Here is an 11,237-nt window from a genome sequence, read left to right on the forward strand (position 1 = left end):
AAGCAAAACCCCTACCCCAATGTAATACATGTCCTGGTTTCCATACAGAGGTTAGTACATCTTTGAAGTATACTGGCTGATTGAGTTCAGCAGTTTTTTCTGTAGTCTAGTGTCTTTCTGCAGCTGTTTGTCCTTTTTCATTGGCATTAAGAAAGTTTAGTGTTAATAAAGCATTACGCAATCTATGTTTGGGGGGTTTAGTCTTCTAAGCTTGTTTGTTGAGCATCTCCTTTAGTGTCCTGTTAGATCTCGCAACCACTGCTTGTCCTGTAGGATTGTGTGGTATACTGGTAACATGCTTTATGTTATAATATTTGAAAAACTGTTCCAATTTTGTGGAGACATATGCTGGAGCATTGTCAGTTTTTATTTGTGCAGGTATACCCATAACCTCTAGCAGGTGTGTAATAACAGAATCAGCTTTTTCAGAGTTAAGAGCAGTAGCCCATTGGAACCCTGAGAATGTGTCTATAATATGATGTTCATATTTCAAATTTCCAAATTCTGCAAAGTGAAAGACATCCATCTGCCAAACCGCATTTCTCCAAATGCCCTTAGGATTACAACCTGCTGACAATGGAGTTTGATTATAAAAGGAACAAGTAGTACAATTTGTCACTATCTCCTTGGCTTGTTGCCAAGTGATGGAGAAGTCCTTTTTCAAACCTTTGCTATTTACATGATGTTTCTTATGAAATTCTGAGGCTTCTAGCACACTTCCAATTAATAAACGATCAATCTCATCATTGCCTTGTGCTAGTGGGCCTGGCAGACCTGTATGGGATCTGATATGTGTAATGTATATAGGATTACTTCTGTTTCTGATTGTTTCCTGTAATTATAAAAACAGAGAGGTTAATTCTGTGTTAGCAGGAATGAATTCTCAGTCTCAATGTGTAGCATGACTCTCTGCATATTGAGAATTAGTAACTATATTAAGAGATTCTGTAAAATCCAAGAGAACCATGAGAATTACATATAATTCTGCCTTCTGTACAGATGTATATAGACTTTGAACTACTTTACTTACCTTACCTGCTTCATAACCAGCCCTACCTGATTTGTTGGCATCAGTGTAGAAGGTAAACTCCAGGAATGGGAGTTTGTCTTACAATACGTGGAAGGATTCAGACTGTCTTTTTATGAATTTTATTCTGTCAGTTTTGGGATAATTGTTGCTAATCGTTCCCAGAAAGTCAGTAAGAGCTATTTGCCAATATTCATTATCCTTCCATAAGGATGAAATTTCTTCGTTAGTTAAAGGTACTATAATTTCTGCTGGATCTTTTCCAGTCAGTTGACGAAGTCTTAATTTGCCCTTTAAAATCAAATCAGAAATCTTTTCTATATATGTCTTTAACTTTTTATTCTGTTAATGTGGCAGAAATATCCACTCCAATATAGTGTCTTCCCTCTGCATCAGAATCCCAGAAGGGTATTCTCTGGATGGCAAAATAACCAGAATACAGTCTAAATTAAGGTTTATCCGATCTACATGCACATCCACTATTCTGTTTTCTACCCATTGTAACTCTTTTTCTGCCTCAGAGGATAATATTCTAGGACTGTTTAGGTCCTTATCACCTTTAAGGGCCATTTTTAAATGCTTTAAGTCATGTCCTTCTACACCAATAATCATCTGTAATTGAGAAATTTTCCCTAATAATTTCTGAAGAGAATTAAGAGTTTGATAACGATCCCTTGTAATTTGTACCTTTTGAAGTCTGATTCTTTTTAAGTCTATTTTGTAACCTAAATAGTTAATAGCATCTCCTCTTTGTATCTTTTCTGGGGCAATCTGTAACCCCCAATGAGGCAGAACTTCCTTCAACATTTAAAACATACATTCCAAAGTTTCCTTATTAGAATCTGATAAAAGAATGTCATCCATGTAATGATAAACAAGAGATTGTGAAAATGTCTTATGAATTATTTCCAAGGGTTGCTGTACAAAGTGTTGACACAAAATAGGACTATTTAGCATTCCTTGTGGCAAAACCCTCCACTGATATCTCCTAACTGACTGTGAATTATTAACAGTTGGCACAGTTAATGCAATTTTTTTCTCTATCATGTTCCTGTACCAGTATTGTGAAAAAACAGTCTTTTAGATCAGTGACTATGATAGGCCATCCTTTAGGTATTAAGGAAGGCAATGGCATTCCAGGTTGCAGAGAGCCCATTGGTTGAATTACCTTATTTATGGCTCTCAGGTCTGTCAGCATTCTCCACTTACCTGACTTCTTATTGATAACAAATACAGGAGAATTCCAAGGACTGATAGATTCCTCTATATATCCAGTATCCAGCTGTTCCTGTACTAACTTTTCTAAAGCCTCTAGCTTCTCAGAGGTCATAGGCCATTGTCCTACCCAAAAAGGTTCATCTGTATACCACTTCAATTGCAGGGCCTTTAGCTCCTCTGAAGGTCCCTCATTTGTACCTAGTTTCTGTACAGCATCGATGGTTGGTAACCGTTTTACATAGCATCTTACCAGATCTTTTCTACTATCTAAAGATTGTACATAATTTGTATCTGACACTGGAGGAATATTAATCTGAGTATTCCATTGCTGTAAAAGATCATGACCCCAGAGATTTATAGCTATATCTGCCACGTATGGTTTGAATCTCCCTTTCTGTCTTTCCAGTCCAATGCAGACCACCGAGTTAACACTCTGTTGAACTCTAGAGTCCTAAAAATTGTACATTTGCCTCTCTAAGAGGCCATTTCTGAGGCCAAGACATTTGGGTAATAATAGTTACATCCGCCCCAGTGACTACTAAGCCAGTAATAACTTTATTATTAATTTTCACTTTTAATTGTGACCTTTTATCATTAATAGAAGTTTGTCAAAATATGCACTTCTAATTTTGTCCAAAGTCACATTTGATTCTTCATCAATATTCAAACTACCATCTAGAGCAGTATCATTTTTCACAATAGGCAAAGAACTATCTATTCGCCCTGTGAGAGATTGTCTCCAACTGCTACTTGGAATGACCCAACTTTTCTCCATGTGGGAGCCTTCTTGAGGTCCTCCTCGGGGTTACCCGACCTTAACGTGTTTCTTTGCATGTCCCTGGTCCATCTACATTCATTGGTCCAGTGCTTTCCCTTACCACATCTTCTTCACAATCCAGAAGGCAATGGCCTTCTGTATGAGGCATTGTTAGAATTGGTTTGTCTACAATTTCTCTTGATATGTCACATTCTACCACAACTGAAACATCTAGGTTCCTGGAGCCTTTGTAATTCTAACCCTAACCCTACCCCTGAAGCCAGGCCTGCTTAGGGGCTGGCTAAAGGTTCCCCTACAAGCCTCAGTGGGTGCCCTAGCCTCAGTGGGTGCCTGAGCCCCAGGTGACTCTGGGCGCTGCTCTGTTTCCCAACCTCCCTCATCAACCTCTGCTTGCTTCTGCCTGAAACACCCCCCCCCCGACAAGAGTGGGCCAGCCCAGACCAGAAGGCCCACCCTGAGTCCAGACATACCTCACCCCTGTCTACACCCTGCCCTCTGTCCTGTGGTGGGTGCCTTATCCTCAGCAGGTGCCCAAGCCTCAGAGTCAACCAGTCCAGACAGGAAGACCCACCATGAGTCTGGATACACCTCACCCCTATCTACACTCTGTCCTCTGTTATGAGGTGGGTGCCCTAGCCCCAGGTGAGTCTGGGTGCTGCTCTATTTCCCAACCTCCCCCATCAACCTCTGCTCTCTTATGCCTGAAACACCCCCATTGGACAAGAGTGGACCAGTTCCTCTTTCTCCAAATCCTCTCTAGCATAAACTGCCATTGGTATTTTTGATTTTAGCCATTCTGACAGGAGCAAGATGGTATCTCAGAGTTGTTTTGATCTGCATTTCCCTGATGGCTAAGGATGTTGAATACTTTCTTATGTGTCTTTCAGCCATTTTAGATTTCTCTATTGAGAATTGTCTATTTAGTTCTGTACCCCATTTTTTAATTGGATTGTTTGGTGTTTTGGAGAATAGTTCCTTGAGTTCTTTGTATATTTTGGAGATCAGCCCTCTGTGGGATTTGGGGTTGGTGAATATCTTTTCCCAGTCTCTAGGCTGCTGTTTTGTCTTGCTGACTATGTACTTTGCCTTACAGAAGCTTCTCAGTTTCAGGAGGTCCCATTTATTAATTGTTGATCTCAGTGTCTGTGCTACTGGTGTTATGTTCAGGAAGTACTCTCCTGTACCAATTAATTCAAGGATATTTCCCACTTTATCTTCTAGTAGGTTCAGTGTGGCTGGGTTTATCTAACAGAACTTTTGACCCAACTGGGTTTTACAGATGTCTATAAAACATTCAATCCAAACACAAAAGAATATACCTTCTTCTCAGCACCACATGGAACATTCTCTAAAATTGACCACATAGTTGGCAACAAAGCAAACCTCCACAGATAAAAAGAATTGAAATAAACCCCTGTATCTTATCAGATTAGAATTCAACAGCAAGACAAATTGCAGAAAACCTACAAACTCTTGGAAATTTAATAACACCCAACTGCAGCATTCCTGGGTTGAGGAAGAAATAAAAAATGAAATTAAAGACTTCCTAGAATTTAATGAGAATGTAGACACAACATACCCAAACTTATGGGACACTTTGAAAGCAGTGCTAAGAGGAAAGTTCATAACTCTAAGTGCTCATATGAAGAAACTGGAGAATAGTCACATGAGAGAATTGACAGAACAACCGAAAGCTTTAGAACAAAAAGAAGCAAACACACCAAGGAGGAGTAGATGCCAGGAAATAATCAAACTGAGGGCTGAAATCAATAAAGTAGAAACTAGGAAAATATTACAAAGAATCAATGAAACAAAGAGTTGGTTCTTTGAGAAGATCAACAAGATAGACAAACCTCTATCCAAACTAACCAAACATCAGAGAGAGGGCATGCTAATTAACAAAATCAGAAACGAAAAGGGGGATATAACAAAGGATGCAGAGGAAATCAGAGAATACTTTGAAAACCTGTTCTCCACAAAATTGGAAAATCTAAAGGAAATGGACAGTTTTCTGGATAGATATCACTTACCAAAATTAAACCAAGAATAGATAAGTAGTTTAAATCGACCTATAACCCTAATGAAATAGAAGCAGTCATCAAAAGCCTCACAACCAAAAAAAGCCCAGGGCCAAAAAGCTTTACTGCTGAATTCTACCAGAAATTCAAACAGGAGCTAATACTGGTACTGCACAAGGTGTTCCACACAATAGAAGCAGAAGGGATATTGCCAAACTCTTTTTATGAAGCTGCAATCACCTTGATACCCAAGCCAAACAAAAATACAACTAAAAAAGAGAACTACAGATCAATATCCCTCATGAATATCAATGTAAAAATACTCAACTAAATATTGGTGAATCGAATCCAAGAACACATCAGAGAAATCATCCACTATGATCAAGTAGGCTTCATCCCAGGGATGCAAGGATGGTTCAACATATGGAAATCCATCAATGTAATCCACCATATAAACAAACTAAGATAAAGATCTTGGAGAGAACAGGAATAACAGGAACATATCTAAACATGATAAAAGCAATATACACCAAACCAACAGCCAACATCAAACTAAACAGAGAGATACTCATTCCTCTAAAATCATGAACAAGACAAGGCTGTCCATTCTCTCCATATCTTTTCAATATTGTACTTGAAGTTTTAGCTAGAGCAATAAGAAAACAAAAGGAGATTAAAGGGATACAAATTGGAAAGGAAGAAGTTAAACTTTCACTATTTGCAGATGATATGATAGTCCACATAAGTGACCTGAAAAACTCTGCCAGGGAACTCCTACAGCTGATAAACACCTTCAGCAAAGTAGCAGGATACACAGTTAACTCAAAAAATCTGTAGCCCTACTATATATGGATGACACTTTGGTGGAGAAAGAAATCAGAGAAACATCACCCTTTACAATTGCCACAAACAACATAAAATACCTTGGGGTAACATGAACCAAATGAGTGAAAGACCTGTACTGTAAGAATTTTGAGTTTCTAAAGAAAGAAATTAAATAAGATACCAGAAAATGGAAAGATCTCCCATGCTCTTAGATAGGCAGTATCAACATAGTAAAAATGGCAATCTTGCCAAGAGCAATATACAGATTCGATGCAATCCCCATCAAAATTCCAACACAATTCTTGAATGACCTTGAAAGAACAATTCTCAACTTTATATTGAGAAACAAAAGACCTAGGATAGTCAAAACAACCCTGTACAATAGAAGAACTTCTGGAGGCATCACCATCCCTGACTTCAAGCTCTATTACAGAGCTATAGTCCTGAAAATAGCTTGTTATTGGCACAAAAATAGACAGGAAGACCAATGGAATACAGTTGAAAACCCTGATATTAACCCACACACCTACGAACACCTGATTTTTGACAATCAATCCAAATATATATGCTGGAACAAAGAGAACAGCTTCAACAAATGGTCCTGGCATAACCGGATGCTAACATGTAGAAGACTAAAGATAGACCCAAGCCTTTTGCCCTGCACAAAACTTAAGTCAAAATGAATCAAAGACCTCAGCATTAACCCAGCCACACTGAACCTATTAGAAGATAAAGTGGGAAATATCCTTGAATTAATTGGTACAGGAGGCAGCTTCTTGAACATAATACCAGTAGCACAGACACTGAGATCAACAATTAATAAATGGGACCTCCTGAAACTGAGAAGCTTTTGTAAGGCAAAGGACACAGTCAGCAAGACAAAACAACAGCCTAGAGGCTGGGAAAAGATATTCACCAACCCCAAATCCCACAGAGGGCTGATCTCCAAAATATACAAAAACTTCAAGAAGCTATTCTCCAAAACACCAAACAATCCAATTAAAAAATGGGGTACAGAACTAAATAGACAATTCTCAATAGAGAAATCTAAAATGGCTGAAAGACACATAAGAAAATGTTCAACATCCTTAGCCATCAGGGAAATGCAGATCAAAACAACTCTGAGATACCATCTTGCTCCTGTCAGAATGGCTAAAATCAAAAACACCAATGACAGTTTATGCTGGAGAGGATGTGGAGAGGATGTGGAGAAGTGGGAACACTCCACTGCTGCTGGGAGTGCCAACTTGTACAGCCACTTTGGAAATCAATATGGCGACTCCTCAAGAAAACGGGAATCAGTCTACCACAAGATCAAGCAATTCCACTCCTAGGCATATACCCAAAAGAAGCACATTCATACAACAAGGACATCTGTTCAACGATGTTCATAGCAGCACTATTTGTAATAGCCAGAAACTAGAAGCAGCCTAGATGCCCCTCAACTGAAGAATGGATAGAGAAAATGTGGTACATTTACACAATGGAGTACTACTGAATAGAAGAAACAATGGAATCTTGAAATTTGCAGGAAAATGGATGGAACTCAAAGAAACCATCCTGAGTGAGGTAACCCAATCACAAAAAGACAAACATGATACATACTCACTCATATGTGGATTTTAGACATAGAGTAAGGGATTACCAGCCTACACTCCACACTGCCAGAGAAACTAGAAAAAAAGGAGGACCCTAAAAGAGACAATCTTTGTCCCCTGGAGAAGGGGAAAGGGTCATGATCCCCTGAGCAAATTGAAAGCATCTGAAGAGGGGGGGAGGAAGCTATGAGAATGAGAAGGGAAGAAAAGGAATGATGCAGAGGTCATGAGGGAGTAGAAAGTTTGAGTCAGGTGTATATTAGAAGAAAGGATATGTGATAGGTAGGGTTTTAGTGGGGGGGGTAGGGGAGGAAAGGAGGGAGAAGGGAACTGGGATTGTCATGTAATTCAATCTTGTTTGTAATTCAGATAAAAAAGAATGTATTTTCTTTCTTTCTTTCTTTTTTTCTTTTCTTTTCGAAACAAGGTTTCTCTGTGTAGCTTTGGAGCCTATCCTGGCACTCGCTCTGGAGACCAGGCTGGCCTCAAACTCACAGAGATCCATGCCTGCCTCTGCCTCCCAAGTGCTGGGATTAAAGGCGTGCACACCAACGCCCAGCTAAGAATGTATTTTCAATAAAATAAAAACAGTAATACTACTACTATTTGTATATTGATTTTTATAACCTGTAAATTTCATTTTAACAACTTTTATGTTCTGGTGATTTTTACTAGGCATTTTAGTATATTGTACAAATAAAGTTATTTGAATATGGAGGTTATTTAAATCCTCTGTCAGTTATTTGAATATCTTGTTTCTTGCCATATAACTATTACTAGAGATTTTCATCAGTAGATTGAATCTCTCCTCGTGACAGGCTTCAGATCCATAGGCTGCATTTTGTTTGCATTAAATATATATTTATGCAATATTCTATTATGCACTTTTATGTAGATGTCATCTGTTAAGCCTTTGATAAGCAATCTGCAGTCCCTATAACCACAGGTCATATGTATAGTGTAAGGGAATAGGGGGAGGGATAGATCTCCCTAGGAAGAGAAAATGGAATAAATAATGATGGATAGAGTGTGGGTAATTAGAACAGGAGGATTAAGCAGGGAGGAAAAGGGGGGAGGAAAGTGGAAGCAAGGGAAGGGATTCAGGGTGGGACATCTAAAACTAAGAACCATTTAAGGGATTGTATGGAAAATTAACAGAGTAGAAGTTTCCTAATATATATATTCCTAATACAATCTGAATGTAATTTTCAAATAACAAAGGAGATGGAGGCTCAACTGGACATCTCTTGTCACAAAATGAAGTTTCCAGTGTTGGAAATGGGTTACATCTAATTGAGTTATTGGCCAAAGGGACCCCATTAGAACCCCCAAAACAACCTAGGCTATTTTCAAGTCTTGGTCATTCTTCACAAACTGAAGGTAATGCCTGATTATTGAAGACAACACCTACACAACCTATTGAACACAAAAAAGTAAAACTGGTGCCTACACAGAGTCTTTGCACCTATGGATTATTGTTAATGGTACTTGAAGGTACTCTGCACATTACCAAAGGAGAAAAATAAACACCAGCCAGGCTACAAAGTCTTTAATCTAAAATGATTAATTCCCTGCCAAATATACTACTGAAATAGTGGCACAAACCTTGTGGGAGTAACCAACCATTATCTGATTGGATTTAAGGCCAACTCCATGAGATGGAACACATCTCTGCTACTATGCAGGTATCCAAAAACCAGTGACTAAAGAGGCTAGAGACCTAGCAGAAAAACAAATGATACAGTTCTGTTAAAGAAACATAATCATAAAATGACTCCTAAAGAAACTCTGTTGTACATATAGATCATCAGAGAACTTCCTCCTGCAGTAAATAAGAACAAATACAGAGACCTACAACTGGACAATGTACAGAGAGTAAGAGAAACACTCAAATGTAAAATAGGTTGTCTCCATCAAATCCTTCCACTCAGGAGTCAGAAACCCCAATGTATACCGTGAGGGTGCAGATTAAGATATCTTTATTCAAGTAATACCGGCCAAGCAAAAGCCAGATCGTGCCCAGAAGCAGCAAGCTAGGGAGGCCAGAGTGAGAGATCCCACGTCTCTGCATCACCTTAAGAACTCCCCAGGTGTCATCCTGAACTTCCCCTGACCATGCCCTGACAGGCATGGCTAAGCATACCTGTAGCTAGCTCTTAGGAAGTGTGATTATAGTGACTCCCTACATCAATGGTAGTCTAAAAGAGGATTAAAACTTAATAGTGTAAAACATCCAAAATTAACAATCATAAAGGTGAGATATAAGAAGATACAATAATCTGCTATTGTACATCCTAACTATGTCTATTTCAGCTAAGCCCCAAAGTCATCTGAAAGGGGTGTCCAACCTGAACACCTCCTTCAAAGTCATCGTAAACCTCCCCTGACCACGCCCTGACAGGCATGGCTAAGCACACCTGTAGCTAGCTCTTAGGAAGCATGGTTATAGTGTCTCCCTACACCAATGGTATAGGAGAAGGAAAGAAAACACAGCAGGATGGAGACACATAGGAACTTACAGGGACTATGGCAGCATGCACAGGGCCTGCATGTGTCAATCCTGCATGATCCCACCAGACATTGCCCCAGCACTGTGGATACAAGCCCCTATCCTTAACCCGGAAGCATGCCTGGATGATAATCACTCACAAATAAAAAATCATTTCTCTCCAACAGTGTCTCACTGGGGACACAAACCACTATAAAGGCCGGGTCCCTGGCCTAGTAGTAGATGGCCAATATAAAATAAACTCAGTGGCATCTTTGGAGGTTCTTTGTGTCATAAGGTTTTGACAGGGTATATTTTTCTTACCTTATAGTTCCTTGCCCTATATATTATGGCTTCCAGTTTAGTGTTTTATGGAATTCCTGTGTTTATGAACATGTGTATCTCTGTGTCTATATATGTGGCCCATTCTTTTTCTTCTGTTTGTTTTGTCCTATTCCACTTTGTTTTCATCTTATTTATTAATATTATTAATGATGCCAGTTTGTTTTCTAATGAAAGATAAAGTGTAGATTCTGATAGAAGGGGATATCAGGGGGGATTGTGGAAGAGTTGGAGGAGGGGAAATATGATCAGATTATTTTGTATGAAAAACCTATTTTCAATAAAAGAAAGTGTGTGTGTGTGTGTGTGTGTGTGTGTGTGTGTGTGTGTGTGTGTGTGTGCGTGTGGATCAGCATGCATGTTTATGTGAGTCAGTGCCTCCGGGAGTACTACTAAATTTAACTATATAAATTTGAAGAAATTTTAGTTTTTAGAAAATAACAAATGTGGCAATGGTATAAATAAAACTTAGCAGAAGAAATAGCAGAGGCCTTCCCAACCTCCAGATCTGGAGTCAGAGGGAAAAGGCACCAGAACTCAGCCAAACCCTAACCTTACTCGGATTTTTTTTGAAAAGAGCTTCACATCACACGCATAGAAGTCAGTAAAACAATAAAGGATGCATTTTTTCTTGTATTAAGTATCATCTCTAACATCTCTCTTGTCTACTTTAGTCACTTTTGAACTCATTTCTTCAAAGTAATGACATCCAAGTACTCACAAACTGCAGCCCAGCTGTTGGCAATGAGCAGCTTCACAGGGGATGGCTTTTTTATTCAAGACATTTGAGGGAGAACAAGTGATATAAACACAGTTCTAAGTGCTGAGTCCAGTAAGTGTGCGAAAAGTAAATATTTTAGTCATTCTCAAGACTTGCAGGAAACAAAGCTCTTGCTGATTACTCAATTCTCAGTGTATCTGAATTACAGAGCAGCAGATGCCA

This window comes from Cricetulus griseus, assembly GCF_003668045.3.
Source record: "Cricetulus griseus strain 17A/GY chromosome 1 unlocalized genomic scaffold, alternate assembly CriGri-PICRH-1.0 chr1_1, whole genome shotgun sequence".
Taxonomy (NCBI): Eukaryota; Metazoa; Chordata; class Mammalia; order Rodentia; family Cricetidae; genus Cricetulus; species Cricetulus griseus.